At 38.9% G+C, this 12,883-nt stretch overlaps 1 long non-coding RNA gene across 3 annotated transcripts in view; it reads right to left on the reverse strand.

The window, feature by feature from the left end:
• Positions 1 to 1,996: 1,996 nt before the first annotated feature.
• The window catches only part of LOC116540037, a 32,816-nt gene continuing 21,929 nt past the window's right edge, over positions 1,997 to 12,883 (reverse strand). The window contains exons 3-4 of one of the 3 annotated variants that reach the window (XR_004264274.1): positions 11,879 to 12,009; positions 1,997 to 2,100 (exon numbers count right to left, since the gene is read on the reverse strand). This is a non-coding gene — a long non-coding RNA (uncharacterized LOC116540037). Of the gene's footprint in view, positions 2,101 to 6,013; positions 6,068 to 11,878; positions 12,010 to 12,883 lie in introns of those variants that run through there. The other 2 variants (XR_004264275.1, XR_004264273.1) reach the window with 2 other exon arrangements.

The following is a 12,883-nucleotide window of genomic DNA, read 5'->3' on the forward strand; positions in this document are numbered from 1 at the left end:
GTGTCAGTCTTTTGCCTGCTATATGAAATCTTTTCTGCACAAAAGTTTTAGCCCCAACTTAATTTTTGGTGTTGCTTTAAAATTTCATTTTAACAGCAAATAACATAAGGTAACTTGGTACTAGTTTCTGTTGTATGATCCATCCTTAGTTGCAATGCTGGTTACTTTTTTGAGTTTTGGTGACTAACAGTTATTTCTTTGTAAGTTACCATAGCAGTATTAGGTAATTACAGTCTGTCCTCCTTATCTCATTAGCCTTCCAGTAAAATTGTTAAATAAGCCTAATAATTTCTGAGTTAAAATTAGAAAAATGGTCTTTTATTACCTGAATAATCTAGTTTTCATATTGCGCTAAATCCATTTAGAATTGTGAAATAAGATAAAATATTTGATCATTTTATCAATATTTTCTTGCCTGAGCATGCAATTAAATTTATTTGTTTTACATATTTTATATACTTCAATTTGAGAAATAATGCCAACATGTTATTACTTTGGTCTTTAATGATCTCCAATTTGGGGGTCACCATGTCTTGCTTAAATATAACAGGTTAAATGAATAACTTTTATTTTTCATTTTATTTTTTGTTCTAGAAATCCTGGGATGCATAGACAATGAGTATCTTTTTTAGATCAATAATTTTATTTCTTAGAGCAGTTTTAGGTTCACAGCAAAATTGAAATGAAGGTACAGAGATTTCTAATTATTTTCCATGCCTCCCCACACATGCATGGTCTTTCCCACTATTAGTATTTTCCACCAAAGTGGTACGTTTGTTGCAACTGATGAACCTACATTGACACAATCATTCCAAGTTCATAGTTGGCATCAGGCTTCATTCTTAATACTGTACATTCTGTGAACGTGGACAAATGTATAATGACACGTATCTATTATTTTAATATTATAGACAGAACAGTTTCACTGCCCTAAAAATTCTCAATACTATGCCTGTTAATCTCTCCCTTTCTTCCTAGCAACTCCAACCACTGATCTTTTCTATCTTCATAGTTTTACTTTTTTCAGAAGAGTCATATAGTTGAAATAACACAGTGGATATATTTTTGACTAGTTAAAAAATTAAAGTTCTATACTAATTGAATGTGGTTACAATATACTTTGTCCTTTTGGTTTTTCTTTTTATCATAAGATCTGATGACATGTGCTTTACATATTTAGAAAACATGATTTGTGTAGATATTTGCCACATAATGGAAAGGGTTAAGGAAAATGACACCATGCATTACCACACAGCACAAACTGGAACATCTCGGTTTATGGGGTGGGTTCAAATAGCCTCTCTGTTCCTTGGAAGGGAACAAGTTCAAGAGGTTGTACTTTATAAAACTGGAATCACAAAGTCTTCCATATGTGCTTTCAGTTGGAAACAAGACCAGACGGTGAATGCTATAGGTAAATACCCATGCCCCTCACTGATCCTCTTCCTTTAAGGGATGAGTCTAAAAACAGTCTGTATTATGATGACATGACTTACCTATCACTAGATTCTCTGTCATGAGGGATGGCAAGGAAATCACACCGTTTTGCTTTATATGAGGTTAAAAAAAGATTTTCTTTTTTCTCCTACTAGAGAGAGGGGAAAGCACTGGCACATTCTGGTAGCAGGAGGGCATTGATAGTTTTCTTTCTGTATATTTTTCACATCAGATAGTACTGCCTGATGGCCGGGTGCAGTGGCTCAAGCCTGTAATCCCAGCACTTTGGGAGGCCGAGGCGGGTGGATCACGAGGTCAAGAGATCGAGACCATCCTGGTCAACATGGTGAAACCCCGTCTCTACCAAAAATACAAAAAATTAGCTGGGCATGGTGGTGCGTGCCTGTAATCCCAGCTACTCAGGAGGCTGAGGCAGGAGAATTGCCTGAACCCAGGAGGCGGAGGTTGCGGTGAGCCGAGATCGCGCCATTGCACTCCAGCCTGGGTAACATGAGTGAAACTCCGTCTCAAAAAAAAAAAAAAAGATAGTACTGCCTGGCAGCCTGCCACCCCTCCCCAGTGTTTCTTAAGCTTCTCTCTGAAGGTGAGGTGTGATTCAGAGTGGATAAGCTCTTAAAGGAGTGATCTTTCCAGTGGTTCTTTCTGTTGAAGGTAAAATGGCAGGTGAATTTGGGCCTTGTTATATGTAGAGCTGAGCATATAGCTACAGCTGAGTAAACCACCCAGCACCTTCCTCAGAAGAGTGTTAGAGTAACACACCAATCTCTCTTGAGCTCTTCTCCTCTGGCGGCTGGAAAGTTTTTGCAAGGATCCTTGTTCCTGGCCTGATTCCTATGTTTTGCTGGCTTCTGGTGTTAAGTCATTTTATCTTAGCCTGAACAGTTTTAACTGCAGAGCTAGGGAGGCTGTGTTGTGTTCAAAAAAATGAGTGCAGTAGTTTCCCCTTAAATGTAGGAGATACATCTTAAGACTCCCAGTAAATGCCTGAAACCACATATAGTACTGAATCACATACCATTTTTTTTACACATATGTATCTATGATAGTATTAATTTATAAATTAAACACAGTAAGAAATTAACAATAACTCATAATAAAATATATTGTTATGGTTCCTACCCTTTTTCCTGTGATGATGTGAAGTGATACAATGCCTGTGAAATGAGATGATGTGAGGTGAATGATGTAGGCATTGTAATGCAGTGTTAGGCCACTATGCACCCCTTGAATCTAAGTCAGAAAAACATGAGCTGTGAGTGACCCTGGATCTTCAGGCCTTAATGATGTTGATGGCTGGCAACAGAAGGAGGCCGTGTTGATGACTAATTGGTGAATAGCATATGCAGTGTGGAGTGATTTACTTAATCAGTGGTGCATATGTAATGAAGTTTTCATAAAGACCCAAAGGGACTGGGCTTAGAGAGCTTCTAGTTCGCTGAATACATGGAGGTTCCTGGAGGATGGTGTGTCCTGGGAGGGCATGGAATCTTTGTCCCACTTCCCCCACACTTTGCATCTCGTAATCTGTACCTTTTGTAATGTCATTCATAGCAAACTGGTAAATGTGTTTCCCTTAGTACTTTGAGCCATTCCAGCAATTCAATTTAACCCAAAGAAGGAGTCCTGGGAACCTCAATTGAACCCCACATTGAAGCCAGTTGGTCAGAAGTTCTGGAGTTTCAGACTTAAATCTGATGTAGGGAGGCAGTCTCATGGGACTGAGCCCTTTACCTGTGGAATCTGATGCTATCTGCAGACAGAGTATGAGAACCGAATTAGATGACACCCAGCTTGTGTCATCTGCAGAAATGATCGCTTGCTTATTGGTGGGGAAAAACCCTCCACACGTTTGATCATGGAAACCTTCTTAGTTGATGATTGTTTGTGTGGTGTGAGAGCAGAGAAAAACATGGCAAGTATGTCTTTTCCACATGTCGTGGATAAAGGAACTACGGTATACTCTGTTTTAACTGCCCTTCATATTTTGTTTCAGAAATCATGCTCTGACACTGGTCACTCATCCCACCTGTTCTGATAACAATACCATTTTCAGTAAATCTCATAGGGTTTGTCTAAGATGACTTGTATACTGCAGTTCACTTGTATATATCAAATTTTAATAAATTTATTTCTTGCATTGATAAATATAAAGCGAGGGAAGAAAGAGTTCTTACTGCATTAATTACACACCAATAGGTATAATCTGTATTAATTCTAATAAGGTCCCAGTTATGCTCCCAAATGAATGCTTTGTAACAAAGCATCAGTCCTACACTTTAAAGAAAAATGATCTAAATCATGTACACAACTGTGCATACTTTTTTTTTAATGAAGGTACAGTCTTGCTGTTTTCTAAACTGGTCTCAAGCTTCTGGATTTCTCAAGTGATCCTCCTCAGCCTCCCAAATAGCTGAAATTACAGGCATGCATCACTGTACTTTCTTATGGTTTTAATATTCTATACATTATTGATTTAAAATGCATTTTACCTTTCCCTTTAATAGATTCTGGAAGTTCTAATGAATCTGCAGTCAGATAGGATTTTACAGATTTAAAAAATCACGTTAACTAAGAAAATATAGATGGAGGAAACTAATATCTATTGAGTGTTGTATTCTGGGCTAAATACCCTATTATGTGCTATGCATTTATCTCATAAAGCCATCACAACATGTTTTCTTATAACCTACTGTTTATTAAATAGGCAACTGTGGTTTAAAGAGGTTGATTAATTGGATCATGATTCCATAGTTTACAAAGTAGCTGGCTCATAGTTTGACCATCAGCCTATCTGGCTTTCAAATCTTTTCTCTTGCTCCTCAGCACAGACTGACAGAGATCTGTGCAGCACTTTGATCAAGGTATAGGTCTGAATAAGATTAATCAGATTATTTTAATTAACATCTAAATTAATGAGTTTAAATACGTTAAACTCTCATTTTAGGTTACTGTTAGAAATGAGTTAGTCCTTGAGTTTGTCCTAATAAATGTGACAATTTTTGTGGTAACCAGCATCTTTTCTTTTTTTTTTTTAATTAACCATCAAAGCCTTTAGGGCAGAGTGAAGGTTTGGCCATAGGACTGGAAGTTTTACAAAACCAAGATTTGGCAAGTCTTGGAGAGAAATTATTTAACGTCCCAGTTTTGTTTTCCCTTTAGGCTAGTATTTCTTCCTACTTCCATAATGCTTTTTTATTTTTATTTTTTTCTTTTTCCATGACTTTTCTTCCTTGATGTTTCTTTTGTTACGTTTTCAAATTCTGCTGGCTATGTGTTCCCAATTTTCCTATAGACAGAACCAAAAGCACACAGAATTACAGAAATTTAAGGAATCTTAGAACTAATTAAAATATCTTCTAGTACTTCAATCTGTGTTGAACGTTCTGGTCAAGTGATTTTCTAGATAGAGAACATGAGACTCAAAGAGATTAGGATGCCTTTTTCTGGACATACGAAGTGGTAGAAATGAGATCTGAACTCGTTTTAAAGCCCAATACTCTTCCTTCTTTTTTAATTCTGTTGGCATGTTTTTTTGCTATTGTTTTTTGTTTTTGTTTTTGTTTTTGAGACAGAGTATCGCTCCTGTTGGCAGACTGGAGTGCAATAGCACAATCTTGGCCCACCGCAAACTTCACCCTCACGGGTTCAAGCGATTCTCCTGCCTCAGCCTCCTATCTGGGATTACAAGCATGAGCCACCATGCCTGGATAATTTTGAATTTTTAGTAGAGACGGGGTTTCTCCATGTTGGTCAGGCTGGTCTCAAACTCCTGACCTCAGGTGATCTGCCTGCCTCAGCTTCCCAAAGTGCTGGGATTACAGGTGTGAGCCACCACACCTGGCCTGGCCTGTGTTTTAATAATACAAAGGTGGAGTGAGTCTGGTGCACCCAGTGGATAGAATGAAAATGGAATTAGCTGGTGAACCCAATGGAAATGGCTAAGAATGGAAAGAGCCAGGGAAGAACAAGTTTGAAGAGAAATGACACTGGATACAGATTATTCAATAAGGGATTAGAATACTGGGGTTTATGATAAGTCCGATAAATTATAAAGATGAAGGACACAAGATATTGAGAATTATCTACAAAGGCACATTAAAATAGAGGGTTCAAGGAAGCTCTAAACAGATTGCTGTGCTCTTTTTAAATCAAGAACTGGCAAACCTGAACATTTTTGCTGTAAGATGCTAAAACATTTGGAGACACTGGAAGGAGTCTCTACAGCAGACAGAAATGTCGTATCATCTAATTCCATCCTGGGTAGTTGGAGGTGTGTCTGTTCTGGTAGTTAGTAGAGACTCCAGTTAGGCTGTTATTCAGGAGCAGGGATATAGAGCGCTCCCACTCCTGGTCATTTGAGGCCATCCTTTCAGGAACCTGTGCTTTCATAGGCTGAAGATTTGAAGATTGGAAACTGCCATGGAGCCCTGCATAAGTGGTATCTTGAAGTGGGAACCCAAAGGAAGAAAGATGTTTAGATAGTGCTTAGGGACATAGAGGTACAACTGCCAGGACTCTGTTTTTCCAGCAGTCTCTTTCGTTGGCTATTTGAGTGCCTATGAGATTTTTAAGGGCTTACTAGTTTATGTGGACCTGAATAAAGTAGGACCTATAGAGTGAAAATAATTGGATTTTTGTAATTTTTAATGTTTTAATCTTTCTGGGAAGTGTCCTCAATAAGAAAATATACCTTTGTTATTAGACTTGTACATTTAGCTCTCAAACATTTCAAATATAGCAGGGATTCTCTGTATTCTTTTAGGACAAAGGAAAGCATTGGGACCTTGTTAAGTGGGTTTCATGCTGAGGAATCAAGACTGCCATTTTGAAGTGACACAGATTAGTCTTTTAACCATAGATAGATAATGGACGACAGACAGTGGATCTTTCTACCTTGTTTTAGGTCATAAGGTTCCTTCCAGTTTAGGTGACAAAAGTTATGTCATCCATTAATTGAATTTCATGTTCTGCTTCAGGACAGATAATTTGTGAGGGTAAATTATTGTCAAGCTCTGCCAATATATTGGCTGTCACTATTTGTTATGGAGCTCAAGGTCAGTTTTCATTGAATATTTTATAGATTTACTGGAGGCAGAAATAGGTAACCAAAATCCATTTTTAGAACAGAGGCCCTATTTTAATTGTATCAAGAAATGTTATTTAATATACAGATGGCTGACCTTTTCCCAGATTGTGTTTTTGTTTTTTGGTGGGGGAAGCTGAATATGAACTGGCAGGGAAAAAATATGTTAAAAAAAATCAACTTGCTGATTTTTATTGTATATTTTTGCTCTAAAGCATTTTCCACGAACTGTGTGTGGATTCATGCCTAAACCAGATGATGACGACCTGACTGTTACTACCAAGGTAAAGTGGTCTCTTGTAAAATTTTCTCACTCAGTCAACTTTTGCATAGTATTTACTTTAAAAATTTAGCAATGGTTTACCTATTGTTGTTTTATGATGCTTATGGAAAGTTGGTCAGAGAAAACCATAGACATGGCTAGTTGATTAAAAAATTTTATTTAACATTGGTAACTAACAAAAGACTGCTAAGTTGTGACAGGGTGGGGGCTGAACAAAAATGGACTGGAAAATACATAGCAACAGAAAAATCACATTAGGAAATGCTTTCTCCAATAGAGAAAATATGCAATTTGGTTAAGGTTTAATTAGATAAATATTAATAATTTGGCTTTTAAATCATACTAGTGTCACATCTGTATTTTTGCCAGTATAAATCTTCAGCAGATCAAATTACTTGTGGTAATCATGGAATCTCCCTGGCATCTTTTAGTTGAAAAACTGTACAACAAATAGCACATAGCTGTTTTTCTTGGACACTTACTATTTGGGTATTATATACTTGGTTGGAGAGATTGTTTCTCTGCTTATATTATTGGTTCTGTAGTGAGACTAAAATATTAAAAATTGTAGGAAAAAAATAGCTGGGTGTGGTGATACACACCTACAGTCCCAGCTACCTGGGAGTTTGAGAACCACCTGGGCAGCATAACAAGACTGCATCTATTTATATTTAAAAATTATACTAAGTTCTGGGGTACATATGCAGAAGGTGCAGTTTTGTTACATAGGTATACATGTGCTATGGTGGTTTGCTATATCCATCCCTGTCACCTACATTAGGTATTTCTCCTGTTATCCCTCCACCGCCTGCTATCCCTCCCTTACTCCCCTCTACTCTTGACAGGCCCTGGTGTGTGATGTTCCCCTCCCTGTGTCCCTGTGTTCTTATTGTTCAACACCCACTTATGAGTAAGAACATGCTGTGTTTGGTTTTCTGTTCTTGTGTCAGTTTTCTGAGAATGATGGTTTCCAGTTTCATCCATGTCCCTGCAAAGGACATGAACTCATCATTTTTTATGGCTGCATAGTATTCCGTGGTGTATATGTACCACAATTTCTTTATCCAGTCTATCTTTGATGGGCATTTGGGTTGGTTCCAAGTCTTTACTATTGTAAACAGTGCCACGATAAGCACGTGTGTGCATGTATCTTTACAAAAGAACGATTTATAATCCTTTGGGTATATCCCAGTACTGGGATAGCTGGGTCAAATGGTATTTCTAGTTCCATATCCTTGAGAAATTGCCAGTGTCTTCCACAGTGGCTGAACTAATTTACACTCCTGCCAACAGTGTAAATGCATTCCTATTTCTCCCCATCCTCTCCAGCATGTTACCTCCTGATTTTTTTAATGATCGCCATTCTAACTGGCATGAGATGATATCTCAATGTGATTTTGATTTTCATTTCTCTAATGAGCAGTGATGATGAGCTTTTTTTCATGTTTGTTGGCTGCAAAAACATCTTCCTTTGAGAAGCATCTGTTCATATCCTTTGCCCACTTTTTGATGAGGTTTTCTTGTAAATTTGTTTAATTTCTTTCTAGATTCTTGGATATTAGCCCTTTGTTAGATGGGTAGACTAGCAAAAGTTTTTTCCCGTTCTGTTGGTTGCTGGTTCACTCTAATGATTGTTTCCTTTGCTGTGCAGAAGCTCTTAAGTTTAATTAGATCCCACTTGCCTATTTTGGCTTTTGTTGCCATTGCTTTTGGTGTTTTAGTCATGAAGTTCTTGCTTATGCCTATGTCCTGAATGTTTGTTACTGCCTAGGTTTTCTTCTAGGGTTTTTATGGTGCTAGGTCTTATGTTTAAATCTTTAATCCATCTGGAGTTAATCTGTGTATAAGGCGTAAGGAAGGGATGCAGTTTCAGCTTTCTGCAGATGGCTAGCCAGTTTTCCCAACACCACTTATTAAATAGGGAATCCTTTCCCCATTGCTTGTTTTTGTCAAGTGTGTCAAAGATCAGATGGTTGTAGATGTATGGCATTACTTCTAAGGCCTCTCTTCTATTCCATTGGTCTATATCTCTGTTTTGGTAACAGAACCATGCTGTTTTGATTACTGTAGCCTTGTAATATAGTTTAAAGTCAGGTAGCATGATGCCTCTGGCTTCTTGTTGTTTTGCTTAAGATTGTCTTGGCTATGCGGGCTGTCTTGGTTATATACGAAGTTTAAGGTAGTTTTTACCAATTTTGTGAAGAAAGTCAATGGTAGCTTGATGGGGTAGCATTAAATGTATAAATTATTTTGGGAAGTATGGCCATTTTCACAATATTGATTCTACCCAACCATGAGCATGGAATGTTTTTCCATCTGTTTGTTTCCTCTCTTACTTCCTTGAGCAATGGTTTGTAATTCTCCTTCAAGAGGTCTGTTAGATGTATTCCTAGATATTTTACTCTCTTTATAGCAATTGTGAATGGCAGTTGACTCATGATTTGGCTATCTATCTGTTATATGTGTACAGGAATGCTTGTGACTTTTGCACATTGTGTATTCTTAGACTTTGCTGCATTTGCTTATCAGCTTAAAAAGATTTTGGGCTGGCCGGGCGCGGTGGCTCAAGCCTGTAATCCCAGCACTTTGGGAGGCCGAGGCGGGTGGATCACGAGGTCAAGAGATCGAGACCATCCTGGTCAACATGGTGAAACCCCGTCTCTACTAAAAATACAAAAAATTAGCTGGGCATGGTGGTGCGTGCCTGTAATCCCAGCTACTCAGGAGGCTGAGGCAGGAGAATTGCCTGAACCCAGGAGGCGGAGGTTGCGGTGAGCCAAGATCGCGCCATTGCACTCCAGCCTGGGTAACAAGAGCGAAACTCCGTCCCAAAAAAAAAAAAAAAAAAAAAAAAAAAAAAAAAGATTTTGGGCTGAGAAGATGGGGTCTTCTAAATATACAATGTCATCTGCAAATAGAGACAATTTGACTTCCTCTTTTCCTATTTGAATACCCTTTATTTCTTTTTCTTGCCTGATTTCCCTGACCAGAACTTCCAATAGTATGTTGAGTAGGAGTGGTGAGAGAAGGCATCCTTTTCCTATACCGGTTTTCAAGGGGAGTGCTTCCAGTTTTTGCCCATACACTATGTTATTGTCTGTGGGTTTGTCATAAATAGCTCTTATTTTGAGATACATCCCATCAATACCTCGTTTCTTGAGAGTTTTCAGCATAAAGGGCTGTTGAATTTTGTCGAAGGTGTTCTCTGCATCTATTGAGATAATCATGTGGTTTTTGTCTTGGTTCTGTTTATGTGATGGATTATGTTTATAGATTTGCATATGTTGAACCAGCCTTGCATTTCAGGGATGAAGCTAACTTGGAATATGATGGAGCTTCTTGATGTGCTGTTGGGTTCAGTTTGCCAATATTTTATTGAGGATTTTCCCATTAATGTTCATCATGGATATAGGCCTGAAATTTTCTTTTTTAGTTGTGTCTCTGCTAGGTTTTGTTATCAGGATGATGTTGGTTTCATAAAATGAATTAGGTAGGATTCCCTTTTTTCGTATTGTTTTGAATAGTTTCAGAAGGAATGGTACCAGCTCCTCTTTTTACCTATGGTAAAATTTGGCTGTGAACCCGTCTGGTCCTGGACTTTTGTTTGGTAGGCTATTAATTGCTGCCTCAATTTCAGACCTTGTTGTTATTGGTTTATTCAGGGATTTAACTTCTTCCCGGTTTAGTCTTGGAGGGTGTACATGTCCAGGAATTTATCCGTATCGTCTAGATTTACTGGTTTATTTGCAAGAGGTATTGGTAGTAATCTCTGATGGCAGTTTGTATTCCTATGAGATCAGTGGTGATATCCCCTTTATCACTTTTTATTGCATCTATTATTCTCTGTTTTCTTTTTTATTAGTCTGGCTAGTGGTCTATTTTGTTGATCTTTTCAAAAAAAACCACTTCCTGGATTCACTGATTTTTTTTTTTTTTTTAAGGGTTTTATGTGTCTCTATCTCCTTCAGTTCTGCTCTGAACTTAGTTATTTCTTGTCTTCTGCTAGCTTTTGAGTTTGTTTGATCTTGCTCCTGTAGTTCTTTTAATTATGACAATACAGTGGATCTAAAAGGAAGTGTCCCAGCCTCACTCCCCTGCTACCACTTTTCATGGTTTGTTTTTCTTTATCTGGTTGCTTATTTTTTACCTATGTTAAAAATTCCATTCCCTATTTTAAAAAAAAAACATAATCACATTTATTTTTAAAAATAACCTTTGGATCACTACCATAAAAGAATTATTAACACTTGCCCAAAATAGATGATCTTTTAAAAAAATAAATAGGAGCTTGAAACCCGCTCTCCTTGTTACAAACAGAGGCTAGCGGCTGTTAGGTACCGAAAGCAGGCTAGGACACAAATGAGACTTTCTCAGGGACATAATCATAAGGACTAAATGAGAAATGAAAAACAGACCAGGTGCAATGGCTCACACTTGTAATTCCAGCATTTTGGGAGGCCAAGGAGGGAAGATGAGCCCAGGCCTGGCCAACATGGTGAAATCCTACCTCTATTAAAAAGACAAAAATTAGCTAGGCGTGGTAGTGAGTGTCTGTAATCCAAGCTACATGGGAGGCTGAGGCAGGAAAATTTCTTGAACCTGGGAGGTGGAGGTTGTAGTGAGCCAAGATCACACCACTGCACTCCAGACTTGGTGACAGAGACTCTGTCTCAAGAAATAAACATTCATCTGTCATTGAATGTGTCTACACACAACCTGAAACCATTTCAGGCACAACTGAACCCCACATTGCAGAAAACCCTGAATTAAAGCATTCAGGTTGCCTAGAGCTAATGAGAGCCCCTAAACTGCTCAAGTTGATGGGGCAGTCAGTAGAGCAGAGACTACAAGCACCAACCCTGGAGTCTGCTAGGGTTCAAATCTCAGTTCTGTTGCTTAACAGCAGTGACCTTGGGTAAGTCACTAAACCTCTCTGTCCTCAGTTTCTGGTGCAGTAAATAGTATCTTTACAGGTGTACTGTAGACAAGGCACTTTGCACAGTGGGTGCTCTGTAAGCTGCAGCCATCATCATCACTGAAGAAGCAAATCTCACCTGCCCTGTCTGTGCCTTGTCAGCCTCCATCAGCTTCCAAGTCTCCTCCTTCTTGGCTTCAGCTTTCTGCAGCTCTGCGGTGCTACTGTGGTGCCTGCTGATGTCCCCCTACAAGAGGAGGAGCTGCTGAGCTGTCTGGAGAAGTAAAGCACAGGGATGTCAACCACACAGGCACGTATGTAAACATATATATCAACATGTGCAACCCCCACCACCATGTCATTCCGCAGGGTTATAGGTCCCCAGAAAAAGGGAATGCCCCAGGCAGGAATGAGGCCTGTGGAAAACACAATCTGTGATGATCTCTGGGGGTCTGCAAAAAGCCCATGAACACTGATAATGTGCAAAAAGTACGTGCTTTTTTAAGATCAATTCTAATTGATCACAAATAAAAGATAAAGGGCACATCTTAGATCACCTTTCAAACATGAAAATGTTTCGAAATATGAAACATGATGAAAAAATAAGGCAAAGTACCTAGTTCGTTCAATTTTCTTGTTTTACAAAGGTGGTGGGGGTTGGGGTGGGATCTTGCCCTGGCTGCTCCTTCATGCAAGCATGTTACTCAGAAAGTACTTTTTGGCTGGGTGCAGTGGCTGACACCTGTAAACCTAGCACTTTGGGGAGGCCAAGGTGGGCAGATCACTGGTGGCCAGGAGTTCAAGAACAGCCCGGCCAAAACGGTGAAATCCTGTCTCTACTAAAAATACAAAAATTAGGCAGGCATGGTGGCAGGCACCTGTAGTCCCAACTACTAGGGAGGTTGAGGCAGAAGAATCGCTTGAATACAAAAGGCAGAAGTTGCAGTGAGCCAAGATTGTGTCACTGCACTCCAGCCTCAGTGACAGAGTGAGACCCTGTCTCAAAAGAAAAAAAAAAAAGACTTTCTGTACATCAGTGGTCATTATCTTTATGCAGACCCCAGAGAACATCACAGACTGCGCTGCCCAAGTTTTGTGTTCAGTGGCTGAGTTGGTGCCACTGCACACTGAACTCCAGCCTGCG

Source organism: Sapajus apella, unplaced genomic scaffold (genome assembly GCF_009761245.1).
Source record: "Sapajus apella isolate SASKATOON/1434 unplaced genomic scaffold, GSC_monkey_1.0 scaffold135, whole genome shotgun sequence".
NCBI classification, from domain to species: Eukaryota; Metazoa; Chordata; class Mammalia; order Primates; family Cebidae; genus Sapajus; species Sapajus apella.